Raw genomic sequence first — 22,997 nt, 5'->3', positions numbered from 1 at the left:
TATGAACGTGCTATAGCAATGTATGGAGGCCGGGCCGCCCCGCCCAACACATCAAGCCTATTGCCCTTGTCACACCCATCACTACCTCATGGTACGTATCGTACGGCTGGCCACAGTGTGCACCCTGGCCAAGACGTCCTTATAGTATGTTGGGGTAATCATACGTGGCATAATACAGCATATCTACATCAGTAGCCGATGTGAGTACCGTATGGTTCACAAATAGTAGGTAACAACCATAGCGTAGTTACGAGGTTCGTTCGGATTTTGACATTTCGTAGGTCATACGAATCCCAACAGCTCTTGAGGTGTGGGTGGTATGCATCCAGGTGTCAGTTCACCTTCTGTCTTACTCTCAGGTACGTCAACTGTAAACACTATAGTCATGTAAAGATGATATCTAAGGCTAGGCATTTGCCGCAATACCATACCACTGTATTGTTGTTTTGTTCTAAATACGAGATTGGATTAGGTTGAGATACGAAACTGATAGGCATAACGTGGGCAGATGACAGTCTACTGTTTCTGTAAAATGCCATCAGTATCAAGATGTCAGCTGGTAAACAACGACCAAAACATAAGTTCCAAGACGCAGCAGTGGCCGGTGAGTACAGAGGTGAGGAGGGTGGACGAGGGGTGGATGTGTTCGGACATTTTCATGCACCATTACCGACTCTCAAACTGTTCGTCGCTGAATTTCCTTTATCTAATTACATATAGATCATATTCACTGGATATGATATATGCTATTAAGGTTCTCATTCTATCTACAGTCAAGATTCGTCGGTTTAATTTTGAATCACCCGGTATATATAACCTATTCTAAGCCAGGTACTCATTATGTAGACCAGTCCCCTGGGGTGGATTTTGAACTGGGTGGACTGCAGACCGTCACAGCAACCAGGATTTGAACCTGTGCAAGCTCGACCCCAAGTGGGCCTGTGAATGCGTTAAAGGCAATGACACACTTCTGGAGAGTTGAAGTGACACGTATAACAACCACTGGCCATCTGTCTAATTTTAGAATTACTTTATCTTATAATCATATAATTACTTTCACTCGTCCTGGATGACAGATGTTTCATTTAGGGACGGGAATGTTCGGAACACATGAGCGCGTTCGAGTTAGGTTTAGATTTTTCTAAGCCACAATAGTCCTCTCTTGAAGAATGAGATTAGTCTCCATACTCACATAACGCACAGGCAGCTGTCAAGTACTGGCACTGGCGCGAATCCATTTTTTCCAAGAAAATTCTCCGACTGTGTGTGTGTGTGTGTGTGTGTGTTTTCATCCTAAGATTTTCGAGGCTTCACAGGATAATGGATCGAAGCGTAGCACTTACATGGGCCTGAGGTTAGAGGGTTCCCTGAACACTAACTCGAAGTTTTACTTGAGCAAAACGTCAGCGGGTTCGCAAGTTAATGATTCGAGACTTTATAAGATACTGGTTCGAATGTTCAAAAGCGGTTCGTCGTAGCAGTTCCTGGTTATGGTCCATGAGTAGAGGACAGGCAAAATAAAGCCCCTGAGTGCAGCAGGGCGAACGTAAGGCTGCGGAAAGGCCCCACGAAGCCATGGCTGGAGGCTACCAATCAGCTTGGCCATCTTTGTTGAATTGAGAAGACTGAGCCACTCTCGCTATAGTTACCTGTGGTTAGGCCAGTGTGTCAGCTGACTGTTCACCTCCTTTCTGAACAGTTGTCATCATCTTGAACACATAGATAACCAAGAATTTTCCTAAATAATCAAACCAAACTAGCGTGAATGGTACGTGGATATACATGACAAAACATTTTGTAATGTATTTTTTTTCACAGCCGTAACTGTCAATTAAGAACTGGGAGAAAGAATGACGTCACTGTGATAATGTAATTAAACTTGAACATTTCAGAAATTTTTGTCCGAGGCTTAATTCACACACACACACACACACACACACACACACACACACTATATTAAGCAAAAATATCATTATATGTTTTTACAGGCCTTGTCTTTCCGCATTTCAACGAGGCAGCTCAAAATGAAGTTGAACAAATGAAAAATATAAATAGTATGAGCAAAAAAGACTTATTCTACAGAAAACGCACTGTGGCCTGCTTCTCAACACCGGTGTCATAAACTCTTACCATCACACTGAAAAAAAAAAAGAAGAAATCTCATGATATTTGACCAATGTTAATGTGACCCTATGGCCTTAAGAAAAACACAGGCAGTGTTATCTTCTCCATCCTCGTCCCTCTGTCAGTCTGTCAGTCTGTCTGTCTGTCTGTCAATCTGTCTATCTGTCAATTTGTCAGTCTGTCTGTCTGTCTGTCTGTCTGTCTGTGTCCTTCTGTTTCTCCCCTAATTTTCCCTCATGTTGGCTATAACTTCATCGCCACCTTCATCTCCACCGCCGACACCTACTCGTTTCCCACATGCAATTTTCACGGACAATGAAGCAGCGTCTTTTAGAGCGTGTAATTTGCATATCCCATCCTGTGCTGTGACGAGACTCTCCGAGCGCATGAGTGTAATTAATAGCGAGGGAAGCCAGGCGTGAGGAGCCGGCCAGATGAGTGAGGAGGGAAGACAAGTGTGAGGAACCAGGGAAGCCAGACGTGAAGAACCTGCTAGATGAGTGACGAAGGAAGTCATACGTGAGGAACCGGGCAGATGAGTGACGGAGGAAGTCATACGTGAGGAACGAGGAAGTCATACGTGAGGAACCGGGCAGATGAGTGACGGAGGAAGTCATACGTGAGGAACCGGGCAGATGAGTGACGGAGGAAGTCATACGTGAGGAACCGGGCAGATGAGTGACGAAGGAAGTCATACGTGAGGAACCGGGCAGATGAGTGACGAGGAAGCCAGCCGTGAGGGACCGGGAGTGACGCAGGAAACCAAGTGTGAGCAACTAGCCATGATGAGTGACAATTGAAGCCAAGCTTGAGGAACCGGCCAAATGAGTGACGCATGATGCCCTGAGTGAGGAAGCGGGCAGATGAGTGACGCTGGAAACCGGGCGTGAGGAGCTGGGCCAGATGAGTGACGCTAGAAACCAGGCGTGAGGAACTGGGCCAGATGAGTGACGCTAGAAACCAGGCGTGAGGAACTTGGCAGCTAAAAACCAAGGAACTCTCGTGTCATCGTCAAAACCAACCACTGCTCCATACGTCTTACACTGTGGCAATGTGTATGTCTACCCATAAGAGAATAGTGAGGGAGGTCCTGGGAAAGGAACTTGTTGAGGGAACAGTTACTTAAACTAATGACGTGTTCGGATGGTGTTGATATCTTTCGGTCGGTCAAAAGACGTTCTGTCAACCTAAATGAACCACTTGACTCAGGATGAGCCATAGGAAAGATAATGTAACATGTGAGTCGTATAGTGAATGTGAGTCACAGTGGGATTCGAACACCGCAGTTTCAGTGTTGGGCATGATGAAGCTCCACTGCAGTTCATTTGATTCTAGTAGCCATGACTACCATCGAGATGATGAACCGCTGTAGCTGGAGGTATATCAACATTCTACACAAATAACTGGTTAGTGGGTCAAGCATTTGGTGTTGTTTATCGCTGTATCGGTCAGGTTCAGCATATTCCACGATGACATCACACACGGTAACAGGGAAGGCTCCTCCGACCACATCTACAGTCACGTCCGAGTGACTTGTAGCTTGTCAGCATGACACTTGTGACCTATGACCTGAGACCTGAGACCTGATATACTCCCCTTTCTATCCTCAGCCCTTAACACCTGACTTCTCTGGTTACTGACGGGGAAAGTTCACTGACTGTAGCCAGGGGCGGCACTTGGGCAATAGCAACCAAAATCTGTTACTCATAGAAAATTGTGTTTTCTTTGCGCTTACAATGATGCTGTATTTATTCCTTACATTTATTTATAATCACACGAGGACTAATTTGTATGAAAGAATCCTGGTGTTACCCACGACCTTTCCAAAGGCTTCTGCAGACCAAGGCGTCGCTACTTTCATTAGCTAGGAACTTTAGGCTCCTTTGCAGTAATAAGTTCTTTTACGAGAATATCCACCCTCGTCAAAAGTGACTTTTTACTCACAGTGTATCGTCTTACAGGAATATATACATTATGTACATATATATATATATATATATATATATATATATATATATATATATATATATATATATATATATATATATATATATATCTTTTTTATACATATTTGCCATTTCCCGAGTTAACGCGATAGCGTTAGGAACAGAGAACTGAGCCTTAGAGAGAATATCTTCAATTGGCCCCCTTCTCTGTTCCTTATTTTGGAGAATTGAAAACGAGAAGGGAGGATTTCCAGCCCCCCGCTCCCTCCCTTTTTAGTCGCCTTCTACGACATGCAGGGAATATGTTGGAAGTAATATATATATATATATATATATATATATATATATATATATATATATATATATATATATATATACATATAATCTTCCTGTAAAAGACAGAAAGTAGTCTTTCTTTTTCCAAGTATACAGAAAACTGGAACATATTGAAAAACAGGTTACTGCACACTGACAAAAGGTTTCGGATATATGAATATATTCTTATGGAGATGCCCAAACGTATGTAACTGTGGGTGAAGGATGTGTATGCATGTGTATGTATGTACTTTGTGAGTGTATCTGCAAACGTGTGGAATGATATACATGGACATGTCAGACTGGATATGTTCTTGCGTGGATGCAACAATGTTGTCAGTCAAGTATGATTAAGAAGTGTGACGCTTCTCTGGGTCACTTAAATCATCACATTCTATACGTACCGAATGATACATACATACATACACTCACTGTATGCCATACAGCACAAACTTTAAACTAGAAATGTGTGTTGGTTCAGGTAACGCTGAGCATTTTCATACCAGCCACTCCACATACAGTTTTTCTGCCCAAATTTTTTTTTCTTTAACTCTTTTATGTTCATCATGAGCCAGCATCTGGAGTGCCACATACAATAGTCTATGGAAATATGTATATATGAATGTGATAATGAGTCTTGTAAGTTACACAGTGATATCTGGTGAGAGCCGTTTTGACAATGTTTAAACTGCGATTATGGACATTGGAAACAACTGCGTTATCACCCGCTCTGTGCATCAAACTGCGCTTTATTTTGAATTTAATCATCTATTGCCTCGGCCCACATAGGCATACGATCTCTTCTTCACTGTACAGCGCAGCTCGCTGCTGCTGCGCAGCCTGGCAGAGGTGCGCTCGTGAGAAAACATCTGGCTTCTTGATGGAATTAGGTGCTGGTTATGGCTTAAATCCTGCATGTAATCCCAAGTTCTATATACAGTAGCATGTTAGGGGCCTGCCTTTTGACGAAGGTGGAGTGTTGCCTGTGGACTGAGGTGGAGTGTTGCCTGTGAAGTGAAGTGGTGTGTTGCCTGTGAAGTGAGGGAGTGGCGTTTTCTGTGGACTGATGTGAAGCGTTGCCGCAGTGCTGAGATGGGGCATTGCATGTGACGTGAGGTGGAGCCTTGCTTTAAACTGTAGTATAAAGTACCCTGCTGACCAGTGTGGAGTGTGTCCTGCTGACAGGGGCTGGGTGTGTTGCCTGTCAGCAGTGATGAAGTTTGTTGTGTACATACGATCGGTGTGTGTGTGTGTGTGTGTGTGTGTGTGTGTGTGTGTGTGTGTGTGTGTGTGTGTGTGTGTGTTATTGCCTTAAACTGGGTGTCGCAAACTTTAGGTGCTCCAGAAGCAGACAGAAGAAGACGCAGATGGACTACAGGTCGAGATGAATGCTCCCTTAACTTGCTTCCTCGAGCATCAGCCATCTTTTGCCTCATTCCTGCAAACTCTCTTGCGAGCTGGTGGACTTAGCATGGTCATAAGACTGTATTCAGTACAGTTGTGCACGAACAGTGGATGGAACTATTCCAGGTGGATAACTCTTTAAAGTCCTCCTCTGGAGGTTGGTTGCCCACCAAGGATATAACTATAGGGCCAGTTTAGCCTCCCCATCAACCTTGCAAGCCACTGCCAGTGTATAGTGGTACACTTGGGGAGTAGCAATGGCCATTCAGTTTTGTGATGTGTGCATGTGTGTGTGCGTGTGTGTGTGTGTGTGTGTGTGTGTGTGTGTGTGTGTGTGTGTGTGCCTGGAAGGCTAGTTGGGTTGGCTGGTCACTTGGGCTTAAGGCCTTTCAAGTACTACCAAAGTCATGAATGCCGTCAAGGCCAAGTTGAAACAACTCTCCAAAAAATCCCGATCTTCACTCACCCACATTGTATATGGTCTATTCTCGTACCTGCGTAGGGTCTATTATCCAGCTGGATAGGATAGTTGTTTGAACTTTAGACCCTCCCAGCCCCCAGGGACATGATGGCTGCCAGCGTCACAGATACGTCCACCAACCGATAAATCTTTAACACCTTCCTCAGGTGCCAGGGATGATTCGACGACCCATGGCCAAGATAAAGCAGTCCTCCTCGCTAAGTCCCCATCCCACGTCTCATCATTTTCTCTGGGTTCACTTTCACGTAAGTTACCTTCTTTGTTCATTGCATTGTTTACCGTGTTTTCCATTTTTTGTGTGGCTACATTTTATATCCTTAGAGTTGATCTTATAGCACAACGTAAAGATGACATGATAACGTACTTTTCGAAAATCAAACTTATTATTCGATAGATAGTATATAATCATATCAAAGGATTTATCAGTTTATTCTATAAAGTATGAAATTACTTTCATTTTATAATATCTTATATCCTGTATTTTGAAATATAAGATTATATATCATATATATCATAAATATCATATATCGTAAAATTTTAATGTAAATATATATTATATATGAAAAAGTTTAAGAATTTATATATATATATATATATATATATATATATATATATATATATATATATATATATATATATATATATATATATAGAAAGAGGCAGGAGGTCAAGAGAAAGGTGCAGGAGGTGAAAAAGAGGGCAAATAAGAGTTGGGGTGGGAGAGTATCATTAAATTTTAGGGAGAATAAAAAAAGTTTTGAAAGGAGGTAAATAAAGTGCGTAAGACAAGGGAACAAATGGGAACTTCAGTGAAGGGGGCTAATGGGGAGGTGATAACATGTAGTGGTAATGTGAGAAGGAGATGGAGTGAGTATTTTGAAGGTTTGTTGAATGTGTTTGATGATAGAGTGGCAGATATAGGGTGTTTTGGTCGAGGTGGTGTGCAAAGTGAGAGGGTCAGGGAGAATGATTTAGTAAACAGAGAAGAGATAGTAAAAGCTTTGCGAAAGATGAAAGCCGGCAAGGCAGAAGGTTTGGATGGTATTGCAGTGGAATTGATCAAAAAGGGGGTGACTGTATTGTTCACTGGTTGGTAAGGTTATTTGATGTATGTATGACTCATGGTGAGGTGCCTGAGGATTGGCGGAATGCTTGCATAGTGCTATTGTACAAAGGCAAAGGGGATAAAAGTGATTGCTCAGAATACAGAGGTATAAGTTTGTTGAGTATTCCTGGGAAATTATATGGGAGGGTATTGATTGAGAGGGTGAGGGCATGTACAGAGCATCAGATTGAGGAAGAGCAGTGTGGTTTCAGAGGTGGTAGAGGTTGTGTGGATCAGGTGTTTGCTTTGAAGAATGTCTGTGAGAAATACTTAGAAAAGCAAATGGATTTGTATGTAGCATTTATGGATCTGGAGAAGGCATATGATAGAGTTGATAGAGATGCTTTATGGAAGGTATTAAGAATGTATGGTGTGGGAGGCAAGTTGTTAGAAGCAGTGAGAAGTTTTTATCGAGGATGTAAAGCATGTGTACGTGTAGGAAGAGAGGAAAGTGATTGGTTCTCAGTGAATGTAGGTTTTCGGCAGGGGTGTGTGATGTTTCCATGGTTGTTTAATTTGTTTATGGATGGGGTTGTTAGGGAGGTGAATGCAAGAGTATTGGAAAGAGGGGCAAGTATGCAGTCTGTTGTGGATGAGAGAGCTTGGGAAGTGAGTCAGTTTTCGTTCGCTGATGATGCAGAGCTGGTGGCTGATTCATGTGAGAAACTGCAGAAGCTGGTGACAGAGTTTGATAAAGTGTGTGAAAGAAAAAAGCTGAGAGTAAATGTGAATAAAAACAAGGTTATTAGGTACAGTAGGTTGAGGGACAAGTCAATTGGGAGGTAAGTTTGAATGGAGAAAAACTGGAGGAAGTGAAGTGTTTTAGATATCTGGGAGTGGATTTGGCAGCGGATGAAACTACGGAAGCGGAAGTGAATCATAGGGTAGGTGAGGTGGCAAAAATTCTGGGAGCCTTGAAGAATGTGTGGAAGTCGAGAACATTATCTCAGAAAGCAAAAATGGGTATGTTTGAAGGAATAGTGGTTCCAACAATGTTGTATGGTTGCGAGGCTTGGGCTATGGATAGAGTTGTGCGCAGGAGGGTGGATGTGCTGGAAATGAGATGTTTGAGGACAATGTGTGGTGTGAGGTGGTTTGATCGAGTAAGTAATGTAAGGGTAAGAGAGATGTGTGGAAATAAAAAGAGCGTGGTTGAAAGAGCAGAAGAGGGTGTTTTGAAATGGTTTGGGCACATGGAGAGAATGAGTGAGGAAAGATTGACCAAGAGGATATATGTGTCGGAGGTGGAGGGAACGAGGAGAAGTGGGAGACCAAATTGGAGGTGGAAAGATGGAGTGAAAAAGATTTTGAGTGATCGGGGCCTGAACATGCAGGAGGGTGAAAGGAGGGCAAGGAATAGAGTGAATTGGATCGATGTGATATACCGGGGTTGACGTGCTGTCAGTGGATTGAATCAGGGCATGTGAAGCGTCTGGGGTAAACCATGGAAAGTTGTGTGGGGCCTGGATGTGGAAAGGGAGCTGTGGTTCTTCCTACACGTACACATGCCTTACATCCTCGATAAAAACTTTTCACTGCTTCTAACAACTTGCCTCCCACACCATATATTCTTAATACCTTCCACAGAGCATCTCTATCAACTCTATCATATGCCTTCTCCAGATCCATAGATGCTACATACAAATCCATTTGCTTTTCTAAGTATTTCTCACATACATTCTTCAAAGCAAACACCTGATCCACACATCCTCTACCACTTCTGAAACCACACTGCTTTTCCCCAATATGATGCTCTGTACATGCCTTCACCCTCTCAATCAATACCCTCCCATATAATTTACCAGGGATACTCAACAAACTTATACCTCTGTAATTTGAGCACTCACTCTTATCCCCTTTGCCTTTGTACATTGGCACTATGCAAGCGTTCCGCCAATCCTCAGGCACCTCACCATGAGTCATACATACATTAAATAACCTTACCAACCAGTCAACAATACAGTCACCCCCTTTTTTTAATAAATTCCACTGCAATACCATCCAAACCTGCTGCCTTGCTGGCTTTCATCTTCCGCAAAGCTTTTACTATCTCTTCTCTGTTTACTAAATCATTTTCCCTACCCCTCTCGCTTTGCACACCACCTCGACCAAAACACCCTATATCTGCCACTCTATCATCAAACACATTCAACAAACCTTCAAAATACTCACTCCATCTCCTTCTCACATCACCACTACTTGTTATCACCTCCCCATTAGCGCCCTTCACTGAAGTTACCATTTGCTCCCTTGTCTTACGCACTTTACTGACCTCCTTCCAGAACATCTTTTTATTCTCCCTAAAATTTAATGATACTCTCTCATCCCAACTCTCATTTGCCCTCTTTTTCACCTCTTGTACCTTTCTCTTGATCTCCTGTCTCTTTCTTTTATACATCTCCCAGTCATTTGCATTTTTTCCCTTCAAAAATCGTCCAAATGCCTCTCTCTTGTCTTTCATTAATAATCTTACTTCTTCATCCCACCACTCACTACCCTTTCTAATCAGCCCACCTCCCACGCTTCTCATGCCACAAGCATCTTTTGCGCACTCCATCACTGATATATATATATATATATATATATATATATATATATATATATATATATATATATATATATATATATATATATATATATATATATATATATATATATATATATATATATATATATATATATATATTTTCCCTGGGGATAGGGGAGAAAGAATACTTCCCACGTATTCCCTGCGTGTCGTAGAAGGCAACTAAAAGGGGAGGGAGCGTGGGGCTGGAAATCCTCCCCTCTCGTTTTTTTTTTAGTTTTCCAAAAGAAGGAACAGAGAATTGGGCCAGGTGAGGGTATTCCCTCAAAGGCCCAGTCCTCTGTTCTTAACGCTACCTCGCTAATGCGGGAAATGGCGAATAGTTTGAAAGAATATATATATTACTCTCATCATCATACTCGCTGCTCTTTTGTTGAGGAAACATCCGTTCAGTTCTGAGAATTGTATTTGGTTCTCCTGTAGAGGCACACACACACACACACACATTTGTATTATAACTCACATACTGATACGCGAATTGTATATTTTTTTATGTCTGCTGAGACGGTATGGGCAATAGAATGACCTAACTAAGGCCATCTCATTAAAGCTAGCCAAGCCAGGTACCCAATTTGTCGATCAACATCTTGGGGAAGGATGAACATCTAGCTTGACTGTGGCCCCGCTACCGCAACCAGAATTCGAACCTATCCGCTCGACCCTGAACGATCTGTGAATGAATCGCAATTAGCATCGATGTCCACTATCCCACGGAGTTCTAGTGGCCTGTATCATAACAAAGGAGCGCCCGATCATCGAAAACAGCGCAAAATGCTGGTCGTCATAGAGAATGAGACATGAGGAAAGTTAATAAGCTCATCTAACATGGAGAGGAGAACGCCCGGGATTCCCTTGGTATGTGAGGAACGCTGGTAATGAGTCGGTTGGACGAGAGCGTCAGGGGAACTGCAGGAGGAAGGAGGAACCATTATTTCTCTCTAGGAATGAGGTTTACGCGAGGTTAGTGGCATCCCTTCAGATTACACGTACACGACTGTAGCACATTCTGAGACACTGGTCGTGTAGATCTGGGCAGTGTGTTGCTTGCAGACCAAAGCAGAGTCTTACATGCAAAACGTGGCGATGTGTCGCTTGCACACTCGGACGGACGGCCCGTGTTGCCTGCACACCACAGACGACATGTTGCACAATGGCTTGATTGTTGTGTTTTCTCCATATTGGATGCTGTGTCGTCTAATGACTGGGGAGCTGTGTTGACTGCTGACTGTTGTGCTGTGTTGCCTGCTGAATAAGGAGCTGTGTTATCACTGAATTATGTTGCCTTGCCTGCTTCCTGTGTTGCTGTAGTGCCTGCTGTCAGGGGGTGTTTGTTGTCTGCTGAATGGACTGTTTTGCTGCCTAATGACTTGATGCTGTGTTGCTTGCTGACTGGGGTGACGTGTTGCTTGCTGATTGTGTGCTAGGTGGGGGTGTTGTTATCCGTTGACTGAGGCTGTATATTGCCTGCTGGTTTGGCCAGTGTGTTGCCTGCTAACTGGGGCAGTGTGTTGTCTGCTGACTCGGGTAGTGTGTTACCTGCTGACTGGGGCAGTATGTTGTCTGCTGACTCGGGTAGTGTGTTACCTGCTGACTGAGGTAGTGTGTTGTCTGCTGACTGGGGTAGTGTGTTACCTGCTGACTGGGGCAGTGTGTTGTCTGCTGACTGAGGTAGTGTGTTACCTGCTGACTGGGGCAGTGGGTTGTCTGGTGACTGGGGCAGTGTGTTACCTGCTGACTGGGGCAGTGGGTTGTCTGGTGACAATGGTAGCAAAATTCACAGTATGACAGCTTATTCCACAATCCATGCCTGTTGGTCTTTATGAGTCATTACGCTTGATTATCAGTGCATAAAATGGAACCTATAGGACCTCCAGCCATCCGGGTGGATTTATGATCAATATGTTTCAAAACTTTCTTTCACTTTTCTCAAAATTCATTATATTTCAAGTATTCTCATTCAGATTAGCGTAAAGTAGTAAAGGGACGATTCTGAGACAGAGAAATGAATAGCGAGGGCGGGATCATTTCATTCTAATTTCATGTGATAAGTCTTAGTCTAATTGACGGGAAGTGAATATTACATGCTAATTAGCCTCGTGAGAGAGAGATATACAATTCATTATCATACGTTAATTATGTGTGGACTCGGGAGGAATGTTAACTGTTGACCGAGGTGGCGTGTTGTCTGTGAAGGGAGGTGGAGTGTTGTCTGTGGACTGTAGGTGGAATGCTGTATGTGGACTGAAATGGAGTGGTCTCTGTGGACTGAGATGGAGTGTTGTCTGTGGACTGAAATGGAGTGGTCTCTGTGGACTGAGATGGAGTGTTGTCTGTGGAATGAGGTGGAGTGTTGTCTGTGGAATGAGGAGGAGTGTTGTCTGTGGAGTGAGGTGGAGTGTTGTCTGTGAAGTGAGGTGGAGTGTTGTCTGTGGAGTGAGGTGGAGTGTTGTCTGTGGAGTGAGGTGGCGTGTTGTCTGTGGAGTGAGGTGGAGTGTTGTCTTTGGAGTGAGGTGGAGTATTGTCTGTGGAGTGAGGTGGAGTGTTGTCTGTGGAGTAAGGTGGAGTGTTGTCTGTGGAGTGAGGTGGCATGTTGTCTGTGGAGTGAGATGGCGTGTTGTCTTTGGAGTGAGGTGGAGTATTGTCAGTGGAGTAAGGTGGAGTGTTGTCTGTGGAGTGAGGTGGAGTGTTGTCTGTGGAGTGAGGTGGTGTGTTGTCTGTGGAGTAAGGTGGAGTGTTGTCTTTGGAGTGAGGTGGAGTATTGTCTGTGGAGTAAGGTGGAGTGTTGTCTTTGGAGTGAGGTGGAGTGTTGTCTTTGGAGTGAGGTGGAGTATTGTCTGTGGAGTAAAGTGAAGTGTTGTCTGTGGAGTGAGGTTGCCTGTTGCCTGTGGACTGAGGTACAGTGTAGCCCGTGAAGTAAGGTGGAGTGTTGCCTGTGGAGTGAGGTGGAGTGTAGCCCGTGAAGTAAGGTGGAGTGTTACCTGTGGACTGAGGTGGAGTGTAGCCCGTGAGGTAAGGTGGAGTGTTGCCTGTGGACTGAGGTGGAGTGTAGCCCGTGAAGTAAGATGGAGTGTTGCCTGTGGACTGAGGTGGAGTGTAGCCCGTGAAGTAGGGTGGAATGTTGCCTGTGGACTGAGGTGGAGTGTAGCCCGTGAAGTAAGGTGGAGTGTTGCCTGTGGACTGAAGTGGAGTGTAGCCCGTGAAGTAAGATGGAGTGTTGCCTGTGGACTGAGGTGGAGTGTAGCCCGTGAAGTAAGGTGGAGTGTTGCCTGTGGACTGAGGTGGAGTGTAGCCCGTGAAGTAGGGTGGAATGTTGCCTGTGGACTGAGGTGGAGTGTAGCCCGTGAAGTAAGGTGGAGTGTTGCCTGTGGACTGAGGTGGAGTGTAGCCCGTGAAGTAAGGTGGAGTGTTGCCTGTGGACTGAAGTGGAGTGTAGCCCGTGAAGTAAGGTGGAGTGTTGCCTGTGGACTGAGGTGGAGTGTAGCCCGTGAAGTAAGGTGGAGTGTTGCCTGTGGACTGAGGTGGAGTGTAGCCCGTGAAATAGGGTGGAATGTTGCCTGTGGACTGAGGTGGAGTGTAGCCCGTGAAGTAAGGTGGAGTGTTGCCTGTGGACTGAGGTGGAGTGTAGCCCGTGAAGTAAGGTGGAGTGTTGCCTGTGGACTGAGGTGGAGTGTAGCCCGTGAAGTAAGGTGGAGTGTTGCCTGTGGAGTGAGGTGGAGTGTAGCCCGTGAAGTAAGGTGGAGTGTTGCCTGTGGACTGAGGTGGAGTGTAGGCCGTGAAGTAAGGTAAAGTGTTGCCTGTGGACTGAGGTGGAGTGTAGGCCGTGAAGTAAGGTAAAGTGTTGCCTGTGGACTGAGGTGGAGTGTAGGCCGTGAAGTAAGGTAAAGTGTTGCCTGTGGACTGAGGTGGAGTGTAGCCCGTGAAGTAAGGTGGAGTGTTGCCTGTGGACTGAGGTGGAGTGTAGGCCGTGAAGTAAGGTAAAGTGTTGCCTGTGGACTGAGGTGGAGTGTAGCCCGTGAAGTAAGGTGGAGTGTTGCCTGTGGACTGAGGTGGAGTGTAGGCCGTGAAGTAAGGTAAAGTGTTGCCTGTGGACTGAGGTGGAGTGTAGCCCGTGAAGTAAGGTAAAGTGTTGCCTGTGGACTGAGGTGGAGTGTAGCCCGTGAAGTAAGGTGGAGTGTTGCCTGTGGACTGAGGTGGAGTGTAGGCCGTGAAGTAACGTAAAGTGTTGCCTGTGGACTGAAGTGGAGTGTAGGCCGTGAAGTAAGGTGGAGTGTTGCCTGTGGACTGAGGTGGAGTGTAGCCCGTGAAGTAAGGTGGAGTGTTGCCTGTGGACTGAGGTGGAGTGTAGGCCGTGAAGTAAGGTAAAGTGTTGCCTGTGGACTGAAGTGGAGTGTAGGCCGTGAAGTAAGGTAAAGTGTTGCCTGTGGACTGAGGTGGAGTGTAGGCCGTGAAGTAAGGTAAAGTGTTGCCTGTGGACTGAGGTGGAGTGTAGCCCGTGAAGTAAGGTAAAGTGTTGCCTTAGACTGTAATACAATGTAGCTTGCTGACGAGTGCTGAGTGTTTCCTGCTGACACCACTGCAGGGTATGATGCGCCTCATGCGAAGGCATCATATGTCTTTTCCTTCATTCAGACATCAGAGTGATGCATTACGAGTCTCCTGGAAGCTGAGGTTCCAGGGAGAGCAAGCAACTTGTAAATAAAATCGAGTTCTTTAAGAAAATCAAATCTGAGTGTAGAATAGATATCATAGGCGAAGTAGAGATGTATGATGATCAGGAAAACAGAAACAAAAAGAGATAAACGTATAATGGAGATGACAGTAATTTGTATCAGGGGAACTTCAGAAAGTAGAAGACCTCATCTGGGAGAGTTAACTGGGCGATCAATATTTTGAGAGAACAGGTAACCATCTTGTCAGCACCATCTTTCTTTTGGCCAATATCTTAAGCATTCCTTTTTGCTTTCCTCGGCTCTAGCGTGGGTTCTTATTTCTCACTTGTGACGAGAGAGGCGAGGTGCTTGTGTTACTCCGATAGACAGCAAGCAGGAGGTGAAGGAACTATAATGGGACATCATCATCATCTGTGGACGTGACCTTACTGAGAAATATTTGGAGTCGAGAAAGAGAGAGCGAGCGAGAGAGAGAGAGAGAGAGAGAGAGAGAGAGAGAGAGAGAGAGAGAGAGAGAGAGAGAGAGAGAGAGAGAGAGGGAGAGAGAGAGAGAGAGAGAGAGAGAGAGAGAGAGAGAGAGAGAGAGAGAGAGAGAGAGAGAGAGAGAGAGAGAGAGAGAGATAAATGCTTGGTAAGATATTCCCTCTATAATTCGTGAAAGAAGTCACCATCGGGGCCGGTGTGTTGCGCTGCGGGAGACGGTGGTGTGGCGGAAGCAGCGTGTTTACCCGAAGCCTGCTTGAGACGAGTGTCTTGGACTGAAGTGGTATAGACGACCGCGTCTCGGTTACTCCCGTCATTGTGTCCAGCAGTGTGCCTTTGTGTCCTCTAGTGTCTGCCGGTGGCACGTAGTGTGGTCTAGGGTCCTCCAGATGCCGACAGGACATGCAGCTATTGACCCAAGATGAGGATGCGTAGTAAGGAAGGAAGGAAGGAGGGAAGGAAGAGGAGGAGGAGGAGGAGGAGGAGGAGGAGGAGGGAGCATGACCAGGTGAACAACACGTTCTCACTGTTTTGATGGAGAGGACCTCTCGAGATTTTGTAGGGGGCGAAGAGGGCGAGCAACCAGGTAAACAGGAGTGAGGATGTACTTGAATAGAGAAGTGTTGGGCTTGAAGGGTAAGGTAGAGCATGGGATGGAGAACAGAACAAAATTTCATAGAAGAACTAACATATTACATAGAAAATGGAAAAAAATACTCATAGAAAGTGTAAATCATTTTCAAGAATACAATCGTTACTCCAGATCGTAATTACGTACATAGCAATCTTCCACAAAAGATTCGCCACACTGGGTTATAATGTTCGAAACCTTTAGCATTAGACATTTGCCACAGTCCATTCCAGTCATCACGATGGTCAGAAACAGGCAAGTAAAGTGCCATATAAAACAACTGACGATAATCAAATATTGACGAAGACCAACGTTCACTCCAACTTGTCATCATGATCAGTATGAAAACTTTATCAACAAATCACACACAGAAATTTCCTGAACAGAGGCGGCAGCAGAATAAATTCAGTAACTTTAGTGACGTTGATCGTGATATGACGTCAGGATGAAACGCGTCCGTGAACTCGACACGTGATATGACGTCAGGATGAAACGCGTCCATGAACTCGACACAAGTGAAGATGAAACGATTAATCTCTACATCTGATCATGGCCGGTCACCTGTGGCACTCCCTTCCATAGTGTCCACTCAAGGACTCTCTTATCAACCCAAAAGAAGGTCAAATGAGCAATTCTAATGGAACTTTTAGGTGACTGAAAGCGTTATATATATATATATATATATATATATATATATATATATATATATATATATATATATATATATATATATATATATATATATATATATATATATATATATATATATATATATTTATACTTATTTTGCTTTGTCGCTGTCTCCCGCGTTAGCGAGGTAGCGTAATATTTTTTCTCATCTTGGTTACATCCACACACAATTAGACACCCCAATCTGAGCCTTCGAGGAGGATGAGAACTCCTCGCGTGACTCCTTCTTCTGTTTCCCCTTTCAGAAAGTTAAAATACAAGGAGGGAAGGGCTTCTAGCCCCCCCGCTCCCGTCCCCTTTAGTCACCTTCTACGTCACGTGGGGAATGCGTGGGAAGTATTCTTTCTCTCCTATCCCCAGGGATAGGAGAAAACACACACACACTTGATCGCTGTTTCCTGCGTTAGCAAAGTAGCGCCAGGAAACAGACGAAGAAAGACACATTCCATTATATACACATACGTATATATAGAGATACGTACATACACTTACATTTACTTCCATATCGACCCAGGGGTGCAAGAGTGAGATCACATTGGTTTACGGAAGGAAATCCAACCGTAAGAGAAGTACAACTCCGACATGATGGTTTAGATTCAATCAAGGGATGAGAAAAGGACCATCCACACGTATGAGGAAACGATTCACTGATGTGATGATGTGGGTACAGTGATGGTCCCCTATAAAGGTGTAATGGAGAGCAACCTCAGTGTCTTGTGGCAAAGTACTCATAGGTGTAATGACAAGGCCCAACTAACGTAACACCTTAGCTAGAGAGAAACTGTCTTATGCTCATATGGTTAATCCTACTGCCTGATGCCAACAACTGGATTTTGCATGACATGACCATGGTGGGTCTGCTCTTGTGTGCAATGCTAATACTGTTGTGTCCAGTATATACATCATAGTTTTATTGCTGTTGACATTTGTGATGGTAACAATGCTGCCGCTGCTGTGTTCTGTTCACTCCATCGTCAGACCCTACGTATTAAATGTGACTTAACAGGTTTGCCTCCACGCTGTATTGAATCGGTTTGACTCACATTCGAGTATTTTTCCCTTATGGCTTCATTTATGGCAATTATAAAGTATTGCCCTATATATTCGGTTGGTATCAGTGGCTGCGTGACACACTGCGACCTATATATCCCTACGCATTTGCAATCCATCGCAATCAACTAGAAGTGTTCAGAGAACGTAATGGTGGAAACAAAACTTTCTGACTTTAAAGGAAAATGGTTGTCTTACGGGGAAATTTATCTCTTCACTGTTGGTGAAGCAACAGCTGTTACAGGGATTATGTGGCATCCTGTAGCTGCCTAGCGGGGAGAGAGAAGGCAGATCATTATGATGTGGTTAGTATGTTGAATTTTCTTACGGCCGTGGATAAGGCAATGACTGTCTGAAGCTAAGCCAATAGCTAAGCCAACAAAGATAATAGGTAGTTCTATGATCTTGCTTTACTACAGCTTGCGTTCATGGTGTCAGGCAGTGGAAATTGGCAATTTTCGTGGAAGTTGATGCCTTTCTCTCTCTCGCCATCAGTTGCATGACCTATTGATGATGTCTTTCGTTTAAGCTAATGTGAGGACGCAAGAAACACATTTCGACCACATGTGTACCTTCATCACTTGGGCATTACGTTTATCACTCGAAATCAGGCTGCTGATGAATGACATTACATGACCAACTCCCAGGGGTCAACATAGCCAGCGAACCAGTGATATCGCGTGATCTACTCCCAGAGGTCTATATAGCCAGGGGACCTGTGATATCGCGTGACCTGTTCCCGGAGGTAAACATAGCCAGCGAACTAGCGAATTTACATGACCAAGTCCAGGATGTCAACAAAGCACCTTTTCGACCCGAGCGACGGTAAAACTTCACCAGAACATCTTCAGAGCATCTGGGAAACCTACTTACTGGTCTACGAAACTCAGTGACTGCAGCTTCTCCCTCGGTTCTTACGAATGTATCCGATTCTTCACTCAGTATAACCCGCTCAGTATTGTCATTAGATACTAAACGTCTCCAGTAACGTCTAAAACGATGGTTTCCCCTTTTACAACACGGTAACAGTTACTAGTCATAGACAAATATTCATCTCCTGTTATTGGATTCCTCCAAAAATCTAGCGTAAATTTCAGGTTTTTAATGTTATTGATTTTTTTCCCTAAAACTCAAGAGTCATGTTGAAACAGAAATATTCAATCTTTTGCTGACGTTTTGATTTCATCCACTAGCCCAGCCCCTTGACTGGAGTCAAATTTGTTCCGTGATAAGAAATATTCCCTTGGTCAAGTACTCTCTTGTCTGGGGAAATTAAGACAGATGAAGTCTGCCGTTCACTCTCTCACTCTGCTCCTCTCTCTCTTCATTTCAGTGCACCCGCTTCAATTCTCTCAACCACACTTTTCTTTTTACATTACCTCTCTCTTACCCTATCTTTTCTTACTCCTTGCACCATACCGTCTTCATATATCAAATTTCCATCAAATTCACCCTCTTCCGTACCTTCTCATCTATGACCCATGCCTCGCATTCATATAACACCGTCGGGACTACTATACCTCTAAACAAACCCATCTTCTCACTCCCAGATAGTGACCTCTTTTTCCACACATTTTTCAATGCTCCAAGGACCTTCGCCCCCACACCCACCCTATGACTCACGTCAGCTTCCATGTTTCCCTTCGATGCCACTTTCACATCCAGTTACCAAAAACACTCCACTTCTAAGTCTTCTCCATTCAGACACACACTACAACTAATCAGTCTTCAGTGTATATCCTGATAACGTTCCTTTTATTTATTTTACTCTGAACTTCCTCCTTTCCCACATTCTCCGCCCTTCACCCCCAAAAAAAGAAATAAAAATGATTCTGTAGAAGTTTCTGACTCGGATCTGCCACCAATGCAGTGACATCAGCAAACAACAAATGACACACTTCTTTCGCCCAGCAGGCTACAAACCTACACCTCACCAGTCCACCCATAAACAGATTGAACAGCCATGGCGACATCACATCCCTGCCACAGACCTGGAACTATTCATCCTTCTCTCTACCTACTCGGTCACACGCTTTACTCTCTTGATAAGAACTCTCTGTTTCTAACGGCTTTCCTCCCACACCATATATTTATTACACCTTCCACGAAACATCTTTATCAACTTTATCATGTGCTTTCTCCAGATCTACTAATGGTATTTACAAATCTCTCTATTTCTTTGCTTATTTCTCACATATTCTTCGAAATTCAATACCTGAGCCACACATCATCCACCACCCTTGAAACCACACTGTTCATCCCTAGTATGTTGCTCTGAGGTTGCCACAATCCCCTCAGTCACACTTTCCATACAGCTTACCAGGTATACTCAACAAACTTATTCCCCTGTAATTCGAATATTCAACTTTGTTTCTGTTACCTCATCAGTGGCACTATACATGCATTCTGCAAATCTTCAGGCACCTTACTGTGACCTATGTATAAAATGAAAATCCTAACTAACCAGTCAGCAACACAATCATCCCCTTTCATAAAAAGATCAGCTATATTACATCAACTTCTGTCATACCATTCGCCTTGCCATATTTCATCTTTTGCAAGGCTTTCGCAACCTTTTCTCTTTTCATCCAACCACTTGCCATAAATCTACTACCTCACACGTCGTCCCGACCCAAACATCCCGTATCTGGTATCCTATCATCAACAGTCCTTCTCCACCTCAGCTCTGCATGTTACCACTTTCTCATATACTCTCTTCACCGATGTTTTCATTTGTTCTCTTATTTTTCGCACACGGTCAACCTTCTACAAAAATATTTTCTTATTTCCCTTGAAGTTTTCTAATACTCGCTCATACCAACTCTCATTTGCCTTCTTTTACAGTCCTTCCTCCACCATCATCTTTACCTTCTGCTACTTTTTCTTGTACATCTAATCACGCACGCTCCTTTCCTGGAAGGAACGCCCATACACACCTCCTTTTTTCCTTCACTAGAAACTTTACTTCATTATCTCGCCACTCACTACCCTTTCACACTTGCCCACTTCCCACCCTCTGCATGCGACACATTTCTCTGGCTTATGTCTTCATTACTTCCCCAAATACCTCCCATTCCTCACTTTTCGCCATTATACATTCAATTTCTCAAAGTAATTTTTCAAACAAGTCTCTTTTCCAAGCCCACTTACTACTCTTTTCTTACCTATTTCATTTCATTCTTCCCGAATATCTCTACAAATCTTCACCCTCACCTTCGCCATAACACTACCTCTTCCTTTAAGCACATTATCATCCTAAGGTCTTTCCTTGACACGTCTATCAGTTAGTAAACAATCTGATAATGTCCACTTTCCTTCTTTTTCCTACTCACCCACGTATACCTATGTATTTCCCTTATTTTAGGCCAGGTATTCCCAACTGCCAGTCCTCTCTCAGCACACAACTCCACAAGTTGTTCACCATTTCGAATCACTTCACTAAATACTCCTTACCCTCACGTCATACTTTCAACTGCTACCTAAACCACTTTCGTATCCGAGTCAACCTCATTGATACTCGATCTCTCGCATCAAAACTGCTGACACACGCAACACACTCTCAGCTCCTCTCAAAACACTTGCTTCTCATCCTCAGTCCTCTCGTGTCCGGGAGCGTAAGCACTAATAATCATCCATCTCTCGTGATCCACTTTCACTTTATACCCACATCAGTCTGGGGCTCACTTCCTCACACTCTTTCACTCAACCCCACAGCTCCTCCCTCAGTAGGAGTGCTACTCCTTCCTTACCTCCCGCCCTCACATTAACCCACTGACTTTACCCCTAAGACAATTTCAGACTATTCTTCCCCCTTACCTTCCTCAAGCAGGGTGACCAAAACTGAACAAGAGTTTTAAAAGATGGGGACAGACCAATGATTTTAGAAAGTGAGGATAATTTCCCTTGACTTAAAGTCGAAAGCCCTGTCAATGAATTCTAGAATTTTGTTTGCCTTTTTCACTGCTTCTGTGAGCTGTTCACTGGCTTTACATCACCAGCGATTATTACACCCAAGTCCTTTTCCTTATCTACCTTTTGAAGCTCAACAAATGCCTTTTTATTTTCAACTACCGACATGCAAAACTTTATAGTTATTGATAATGAACTTCATTCACCACGCCACCTTTGAGGCTAGTCCAGCAGTTTGTTTACGTTTGTTTGAAGCTGTAGAGGTTCAGTTTCTGTAGTTTATCTATTTCCAAGTATGGCACAATGTCCGCTGATTTCTTCATCTTACAATGCAACTCATTATCAATATCAGTGATGTGTATGAGACAGAGAACTGGTGGCATGACTGATCCCTGTGGCTCACTACTTGCTTCGTCTAACCATTCAGGCTTGACCATCAGTCTCTACTCTTTGTTTACGACCAGTACAACTGTGAGACTTAAAGTTTGGTGTTAACCTTTGATGCAGAACTTTACCAATGCTTTTTGAAAATATATAGAGATTGCATCAGCTGCTTTGCTTTCATCATACTTTTTCATTATCTCATAAAAAATGAAGTAGTAGATTGGTTAGACATGAATGATTTCGTCTATGATCATGCTGAGAATCATTTATTAAATGATGGTCCTCTGAATGGTTCACAGTTCTATCCTGAATGATGATGATTTCCATTGTCATACCAACAACAGACGTTAAGCTAGCATCCATAACTTGATCAAGCGGCAGCAAAAGAGGATCGTTTAATTTTATAGGGTCGGTTTATGGCGTACTGTTGGGTCGTTACACAAGGAAAAACCAAGAATCTTGAGGAAGATTCTATCAAAATTGCAGAGTTTTATAGCCGAGAGTATGTTCACATTCTAGTTCGCAAGCGTAATTTATACATCAAACAACTGGATCAACTACTCACAGACTTGGTAGAAATCATAACAATCGGCGGTTAACATTGATGACCGAGAAGCATTCACAGGCCGTCCAGGGTCGAGCGCATAGGTTCGAATCCTGCTTGCGGGAAGTCGGTCTACAGTCAACCCAGTAGTTCATACACCCCTAGGAGTTAGTCGATATATATATATATATATATATATTCTTTCTTTTCTTTCATACTATTCGCCATTTCCCGCATTAGCGAGGTAGCGTTGAGAACAGAGGACTGGGCCCTTGAGGGAATATCCTCACCTGGGCCCCTTCTCTGTTCCCTCTTTTGGAAAATTAAAAAAAAAGTGAGAGGGGAGGATTTCCAGCCCCCCGCTCCCTCCCCTTTTAGTCGCCTTCTACGACACGCAGGGAATACGTGGGAAGTATTCTTTCTCCCCTATCCCCAGGGATATATATATATATATATATATATATATATATATATATACACATATATATATATATACATATATATATATATATATATATATATATATCTTTTTCTTTCAAACCATTCGCCATTTCCCGCATTAGCGAGGTAGCGTTAAGAACAGAGGACTGGGCCTTTGAGGGAATACCCTCACCTGGCCCAATTCTCTGTTCATTCTTTTTGAAAGGGGATAGGGGAAAATGAATACTTCCCAC

Source organism: Panulirus ornatus, chromosome 20 (genome assembly GCF_036320965.1).
Source record: "Panulirus ornatus isolate Po-2019 chromosome 20, ASM3632096v1, whole genome shotgun sequence".
Lineage (NCBI taxonomy): Eukaryota > Metazoa > Arthropoda > Malacostraca > Decapoda > Palinuridae > Panulirus > Panulirus ornatus.
The sequence above is the reverse complement of the archived record's forward strand: the minus strand, read 5'-3'. Positions refer to the sequence as shown.